This window comes from Dermacentor silvarum, chromosome 5 (assembly GCF_013339745.2).
Source record: "Dermacentor silvarum isolate Dsil-2018 chromosome 5, BIME_Dsil_1.4, whole genome shotgun sequence".
Taxonomy (NCBI): domain Eukaryota; kingdom Metazoa; phylum Arthropoda; class Arachnida; order Ixodida; family Ixodidae; genus Dermacentor; species Dermacentor silvarum.
In genome coordinates, this window is record NC_051158.1 from 154,572,138 (window position 1) to 154,580,804 (window position 8,667).

General features: G+C 49.8%; 1 pseudogene; it reads right to left on the reverse strand.

The window, feature by feature from the left end:
• Nucleotides 1–4,766: 4,766 nt before the first annotated feature.
• Nucleotides 4,767–6,038, reverse strand: LOC119454502 (isocitrate dehydrogenase [NAD] subunit gamma, mitochondrial-like; annotated as a pseudogene).
• Nucleotides 6,039–8,667: the final 2,629 nt, after the last annotated feature.

Below are 8,667 nucleotides of genomic sequence, written 5' to 3' on the forward strand. Positions count from 1 at the left end.
TATATTTGATGTTGAATGCTAGCTTGTCTAGTCGTCGTGTTTACTTTCTTGCAATAAAAAATGTTATTGCTGTATGTGTTTCGTGTATTGCACAAGCGCAAACCTGCAGGCCGCTGGCCGGCGAAACGCCGCAGGGCATGGGGAGAGGGATGGAAAGGGAGACGAGGGGGGCGCTAGAGGGGAGGGTGAAAGAAAACGGTTATCAAAATCCCGATTGTAGCAGGATTCAATCAGTATTTTTTAAATGCTTCTAATGGTCTTACAAAATCCCATTTCAAGACGGGATTTTTTGAAACTACTTTAAGCAGGATTCTAGAACTTCTTGCAATAGTCATATCCGCCGGACATTAGCAACGATATACGACCGTTTATCACCTTCTAAACGGACTGCACGGATTTTTAGTGCGTCTTTCAGACGTTCATTTAGTCTTGGCGAATCGGTTTGGAAGCAGTTTTCTATAGCTTTTGTGCTAGCTGGGCAGGAATTTCGATGACACAGTAAAAGCAGCGGAAGAATTCTATGCTGACCTGTACAGTGCCCAAAACAGCCAAGGTACTTTCATTCGAAATAGTGATGAGGCGGATACAGAGGCTCCTTATATAACTAGCGATGAAATTAGAAGGGCCTTGCAAGACATGACCAAGAGAAAAGCTGCTGCAGAAGATAGAATAACAGTAGATTTATTCAAAGATGGAACAGATGGAACAGCTTGCGGCCCTTTATACGCAATGCCTCATAACTTCAAGTGTACCAGAGAGCTGGAAGAACGCCAACATTATACTTATCCATAAGAAGGGAGACGTTAAAAAATTGGAGAATTACAGACCCATTAGATTGCTTTCCGTATTGTATAAAATATTCACCAAGATAATTTCCAATAGAATCAGGGCAACACTTGACTTCAGCCAACCAAGAGAACAGGCTGGCTTCAGGAAGGGATATTCTACGATGGATCATATCTATGTCATCAATCAGGTAATCGAGAAATCTGCGGAGTACAATCAACCTCTCTATATGGCTTTCATAGATTATGAAAAGGCATTTGATTCAGTAGAGATACCAGCAGTCATAGAGGCATTGCGTAATCAAGGAGTACAGGAGGCATACGTGAATATCTTAGCAAACATCTACAAGGGTTCCACAGCTACCTTGGTTCTCTTCAAGAAAAGTAGAAAGTTACCTATCAAGAAAGGGGTCAGGCAAGGAGACACAATCTCTCCAAGCTATTCACTGCATGCTTAGAAGTATTCAAGCTCTTAGACTGGGAAGACTTAGGAGTGAGAATCAACGGCGAATATCTCAGCAACATTTGGTTTGCAGATGACATTGTCCTGCTCAGCAACAATGGAGACGAATTACAACAAATGATTGAGGACCTTAATCGAGAAAGTGTAAGAATTGGGTTGAAGATGAATATGCAGATGACAAAGATAATGTTGAATAGCCTGGCAAGAGAACAAGAATTCAGGATCGCGAGTCAGCCTCTAGAGTCTGTAAAGGAGTACGTTTATCTAGGTCACTTACTCACAGGGGACCCTGAGCATGAGAAAGAAATTTACAGAAGAATAAAATTGGGTTGGAGTGCATACGGCAGGCATTGCCAAATCCTGACTGGGAGGTTACCACTGTCGTTGAAAAGAAAAGTGTACAATGATTGCATTCTACCGGTGCTAACATATGGGGCAGAAACTTGGAGGTTAACAAAGAAGCTCGAGAACAAGTTAAGGACCGCACAAAGAGCGATGGAACGAAAAATCTTAGGAGTAACGTTAAGAGACAGGAAGAGAGCGGTGTGGATCAGAGAACGAACGGGGATAGCCGATGTTCTAGTTGACATTAAGCGGAAGAAATGGAGCTGGTCAGGCCATGTAATGAGTAGGATGGATAACCGGTGGACCATTAGGATTACAGAATGGATACCAAGAGAAGGGAAGCGCAGTCGAGAACGGCAGAAAACCAGGTGGGATGATGAAGTTAGGAAATTCGTAGGCGCAAGTTGGAGTACGCTAGCGCAAGACAGGGGTAATTGTAGATTGCAGGGAGAGGCCTTCGTCCTGCAGTGGGCATAAATATAGGCTGCTGATGATGATAATGATATTTATGGCCTCTGCATGCACGTTGCGATGTTTGCATTCCGAATAAATGTTGTAAATTATTAGTTTTTTTTTCATGAGTCGTTAGCATTACCTACTGGAAAGAGAAGCAATGCTGAGACACATATCATCCACGTGCATTTCACACACCGTTGATAAAAGACTCTGCCGAAGGGGTCACTGAAGTCTGCAGGTCTTTTTCAGTGTCCAAAAAGTGCGCAAAGCAATTTCCAGCGAGTTGAACATACAGCGACATATTGATTCTCTAGACATATAGGCTACCCATATCATTAGAAATAATTGATAGTTGGCTACCTCTTTCTCTTTCAGAATGTAATCAGTTTGGGCCTGTGTACACATTGAAACATAATGTGTCTGTGCATGGTGTTCACACTGGAAATTAACATAACATGTTGAAGTGAAAAAATACGGATGAGGGAGCCGCCGTTGGTGATTCGAATGCGCTTGTTTTCCTATTGACAGGATTTTTAGAAATAAAGTGAAATTATGAATAAAAGCCGTGCACGTCCGCGTCAACAATGATGCAGTTAGCTTTTAGCCAAATTAGCATTTCAAGGGAAAATGTAGAGGCAACTCAAAAGAAACCATAGACGGTTTGGGTAAAAGGACTCTAATAATGACCTTTTAGGAACGGGGGGGTGGGGGCCCAGCATCGCCCGGGGGGGGGGGGGGCAGAGCCCCCCCCCCCCCGCGAAACTTTGGAGGGGACTCGAGCCCCGGAGCCCCCCGTAGTCGGCGCCTGTGGCTCCGAGTCTCTTTGATTGGGAGCATAGTTGAAGAGTATAAAATATTCTGAAACAATCAGAGAAATAACCGTATTTAAGAATAGTTAAAATTAGATTCGGAGATAGCAGATATTCGATAATTGACATTTAGAGAAAAAAATTTTGCTGGGCAGGTCATGTAATGCGTAGGGCAGATAACGAGTGGACCGTTAGTTACCGAATGGGCGCCAAGTGAAGGGAAGCGCAGTCGAGGACCGCAGGAAATTAGGTGGGGTGATGAAATTGGGAAATTTGCAGGTACAAGTGGGAATCAGCTAGCGCTAAACTGGAAGTGGAGATCTCTCGTAGAGGCCTTCATCCTGCAGTAGACTTTAAAATAGGCTAATGTTGATATCTATAAATATTCGTTTCGCAGACCAAATAGAATGCGGCAATACTCGATTCGTCATTCAAAAGTTTCGAATATTCACACAGCCCTAGTTTTTTAGGGCAGGGACGCGATGTAACACAGGCCCTCTTCGATTATGCAATCCCGGACTGTCCGCAAACCATCCGCGGCTTCCGGTCTGACTAGCCCTGACAGGAGAGCGCGTCACAGTCACGTGATCCAGCTGTCGGGCACTCCAAGATTTCGGTCGAAGCACCGCGACCGGAAGTCACTCTCCTGGCTGCCGTCGTCGTCTCTTTGCTACTCGTAGATAGCCCCCTACCCAGCGTTTTTATTAGCGTGGCCTCCGAAATGGTGCAGTCTCAGAGGCGTACGTCGCCGACACAACCATGGAGCTAGCACAGTGTAATCGTAGCCTGAGCACGTAGAACGTTTTCGCAAAGCGCAGTTTATTACGTCGCGCTAGCCAGCTCATTGCCTGAGAAATTTAAGTTGTATTCCCTCACGGACGTAAGCAAAATCTTGGTGGCGGTGAAATATATTTATTGGCCCTAAAATTGCTGTGGAGAGACTCCGAAGTTATGGTCGTGCCACGTCGCTGTTCATTCAGAAAGCACCCGCCTACATCCTCAAAGCTCGCGAGACCGTCTGCTAATTATAGGCTCGACGCGTGAGAGAGCGCGTGTACACCGTCTACTAATCCTGCACGTCAAAAATCAAACACTCGAACTTGATAGCAGAAGGGATCAACATATATGTCAACAGCAATCCGCGAAGCTCCTACTGTATACCACCCCAGCTAGCGGCGTGAAATATAGCCACATGCATTATATGATTCCTCGCACGTACGCTAGTTTCACTTACCTAAAAAGCAAAATTTACCTGCTTACTGCGTATATAGCAATGAGCATGACAGATTATTAGGAAAAGCAAGCATGTGCGCCTGATCGCTGTGCTTCTTTCTTTAAAAAACACGAAGACTAAAGCTACAGCCATTAGACGGCTCGTAAAAAACTTGCATGATGGCACACAAAGCACCGATGTAACAGAAGCGATAACTCAATGCAGTAGTTGCCGTCTGGAGCGCGCAAAGTACACAGAAGCACACGGAATCTTTCACAACATGGCGTCGAACACCGCACGCATCTTTTTAAGACAGCCGTCGTCTGCTAGCTACTTGCGCTTGTCCGAGCAAGCATCTGCTGACAGCTCCAACAGTCCGCGGGCAGTCCGGAACTTCCGGTCCGCGAAAAAACGAACGCGCTTCTGACAACACTCGGACTAGTGGGCGGAGCTTCGGAAGCTGTCCGAGCAAAATCGAATGCGGCACAGCAGTCCCAAGCAGTCCGGGACTGTCAGGGACTGATAATCAAAGAGGCCCACAGTTACAGTTGTTGGTCAGCGCCTGCATTACGTCTGGTTGTCGCCCCTGCCCCTCATCTGCTCACGCTGTATGCACTTACAATGTCAAAACGGTCGCACACACTGCATGACACACACGCACTCAAGTCGCGGAAACAAATCGAAGTGCTTTTTCTTTAATTCCTATATCGGGGTGACGCGTGTGTGTGCTGCGCCTCCTCGAAGTGCGGCCTGTTGTCGAGTGGCACCGTCGTGTGACGCGACACTTCTTGCAGCACGTTTCCCACCAAGTCCCTCGTGGTCGCCATGCCTCCCAGGTCCTGGGTGTGGACGCGGTCCTCGTTGAGCGTCTTCTCGGCGGCGTCCTTGATCAGGTAGGCGCGGTCGCGCAGCCCGAAGTGCTTCAGCATGTCCACCGCGGCGAAAAAGCGGCGAGGTTCTTGCCCACCAGGTAATTTCCGGTGTTCCTGGTGGCTGTCTCGAAGACCGCACACTCGCGGCCGTAGTTCCGGCCGGACGTGATAGCGGGTCCTCCGGTGAGGCCGCACACCATGTTGACCAGGATGTTGCCGTACAAGTTTGGCACGAGCATGACGTGTGCTAATTGCGAATTGTGTCAGAGCAGCACAAACATTTAGGGCTATAAGGTTCGCTCATAGCATCTAAAAAAAAACAAGTTAACAAAGTTCGCACCCAACGAGCGATGGATCCGACCGGCGGCCTACCACCGTCGTGGTCCTTCTTTCCTCCCTGGTGATTGCCATGGAAAGCGGTCTTGTTCAGTGACTCTACAGCTTTATGACCGTGGCTATATTTCCCTTCATACCCTTTTCCGAAGCAGGCTATAATGAGGCGTAGCTATATATAAGATTACACATCTAATAAAATCGGCAAAGCACTCATTTGAAGCGGTTTTTTTTCCACAACGCCCAACAAATCACATCTACGAGTTCTAAACAAGGCTTATCATGTGCAACATATTTATCGGCCATACAAAGCTGCATGCGCTAGTCCTCGTCTCGTTGCGTTCCCTTATACACGTCAATTCCGAAACCGGGCAGTCACAGCCTTTGCTTCGTTTATAGTATATACAGTGTATAAGAGAGGATGTGCGTGCACAGTATGTCTGCATATACCTGGGAGGGTCGTCGCACCAGCTGCAGGCAGCAGTTGTCGATCATCATGTCCTCGACGGCGACCTCCGGGTACTCGCTGGCCACGTCCAGGGAGCTCTGCAGGAAGAGGCCGTCGGAGAGCTTCATGATGTTCGCCTTGTGCACCACGGTGACCTTGTTGCGCTTGTGCGTGCGCGCGTACTTGAAGGCGTAGCGAACGATCACGGTGCACTTCTGGCGCGTGATGATCTTCAGGCTCTCCACCACGCCCGGGGCGCTGGCATGCTCCAGCCGGCTGTACTCGCCTGCGGAAGAGAGCGGCGGGTGTACCATTATACACGAGTGCTGTGTCGGCGATAGTTTCTAATGCGTAAGCATTTCTATGCGTATACCCAACGAGGAAACCTGTCCGTCCGTCCCGCAAGACGAATGCAATGGGTCATATCCATGTAAGCAAGCAAAAAATGCAATTGCTCATACCCACGTACGGCACAGGATACAAGCGCTCAGCAAAGTGAAGCGAACAATTCAGACATTCATTGAAATCACCCATACACAGGGTCTCCGGAACCTGGGGGGGGGGGGGGCAATGAGGGCAGTCGGGGGCCCCCACTAGCTTTAAACCAATCCCCCAGTGGTTTAGAATGCCCCCGCACTCAAAACTGTTTTGATCACTATATATATATGGTTTCTGCCTTTCACCTCTTATTTTCCTTCCTTCCTTCCTAAGGTGAAGGGAAAGAAGGGGACACTAACGAGAGGAAGACGAAGACTCTGGCTGTTGCCTGAACGCCATATACATGGCTTGTAAATATACATTCTTCTACACTCGTAGGCCTGGTTTCTTCGTGTAACATTTTGGTGGAAGGTGCTGGGTACCATCAGGGAACTTCGAAGCGGACGTCATCTACCTGCCGCCACAATGGCAGATCAACCGACACAACCGACAACGCCTCAGCAGTCCATGCCAATGGTCATCGTCACAAATCCGCGGGAACCCGGGACATTTTGTGGCACGGACAACGCCGACGCCGAGGACTGGCTTGCGATGTATGAGCGAGTGTGCGACAACAACAGGGGGGACCAACCATGATGCTAGCAAACCTGATGTTTTTTCTGAGAGGAACTGCGAAGCACTGGTACGATGCGCATGAAGCTGACCTAACGAGCTGGGATGTCTACAAAGAAAAAATGCGAGACCTGTTTCTCAGACCTGTCAGTCTTCAGTTGGCAGCAAAAAACGCTCCCAGACGCAAAGCTTTCCGCCACTCCGTCGCAACCCAGCTGACTGGCGCACAGCGGATGACAGACCCAACGGTTTTAATTGTTCCGGTATTGGACACATCGCCCGTCATAGCCGTAACCGCTGGTCGTCGCCTCCTCGTTGGTCGTCTCTGAATCACTACCGCCAAGTACCAGACAATCACACTTTCTAGCCCTACACGCCGCCTAACAACATCCACATCAACGCCGAGAATGCTCCACCAAGATCCAGCCGCTCCCCGTCACCGCTAGGCCGTCGGTCCCGTTTGCCTCTCGTTCACCACTCTTCATCCTCATCTGCAACCGGTCGCTTCCCTTCGGGAAACTTGGTGGTGCAGCTCCCGGAGGTGAAGCTGCAACTACGACCCGACCCACAAATCCTTTGTTGACCCTGCCTACACGTGGAAACCTACTGGACATTGAAGTTGATGGTGTTCCTCTTACATCTCTGGTGGACCGAGGAGCGCAGCTTTAAGTTATGAACGCTGCTCTCCGCCGAAGGTTCAAAAAGGTTCTGACGCCCGCGGTACCGCGCACTGTGCGAGTCGCTGATAAGAGTACGTCACCTGTTCTCAGAATGTGCACAGCACTTGTGACCATTGCGGGCCATTATAGCGTTGTTTTATTTATCATCCTTGAGCACTGTCCACACGACTTAATTCTCGGCTTCGCCTTCCTTTCAAAACACTCTGCCCAAATTGACGGCTGCGGAAGAGCTGTACAGCTGGATCTGCCGCTTCCTGCCGACGCAACAACTTGTGCTTCACCCTACTTATGTTCTGCTGAGTTTGCAAGGCTGTCTCCACAGGCGGAGTCCTCCTGACACCCTGTCCTCCTGTACCTGGTGACGAGTACGCCGTGTCGCCGCTTAGTGACGTGGTTTTGTCTCGCAATATTGCCCTACCGAGCACCTTATTCCGGATCCTCGAAAACTGCGCTCGCGTGCCCATCTTCGATTGTGGATTTTCGACGCATATTGTTACGGGGAGAATATATATACAATGGATATATTTACAGGGTAAGGCGCACAACGCTAAAGAAAACGTTCAGGAGAGCGCGTGCACACCAGAAAGCCACACCGTCGTCGTCGTCATCGTCCAAGTACCGACCACAGGATCGCCGCTCGTGACATTACCCGCCGGCGGCAGAAGCACCGTCCCGGTGCAATTAGGGCCCGGGCCGAGAGTGGTGCGGTTTAAGGCACGAGACATGGACTATGTCACTCGCGATTGTTGCAGAGGCCGACTTAGGATTTAGCGGAGCGATTTCATAGGTCACATTAGTGACTTTGCGTTAGAGCACTGCACGGGCCGATTTTTGCGGCCCGGGCCCGGCCCAGGCCCGTTTTCACATTGGGCGGCCCACCCGAGCCCGATCAAAACTTTTATGGAGATACCCGGGCCCGGCCCGGTCCCGGAAATAATCTACGTTACCCGCCCGGCCCGGCCCGCCACCCCTTTACCTTAAGCCCGAGCCCGGCCCGAGACCAAAAAATACATGTTTTTCAGAGTTGAGAAGCCCGAGAATAACTCGCAGAAAGCCCGATCGCGGCCCGGGCCCGCGTCAAAAAAACCCGAGCCCGGCCCGGGCCCGGGTCAAAAAGCACACGCCGTGCCCGAGCACGGCCCGAGCCCGGGAAAAAACTCCTCTACCCGGCCCCGCCCGGCCCACGGGCCGGGCCGGGCCCGGGCTTTCGGGT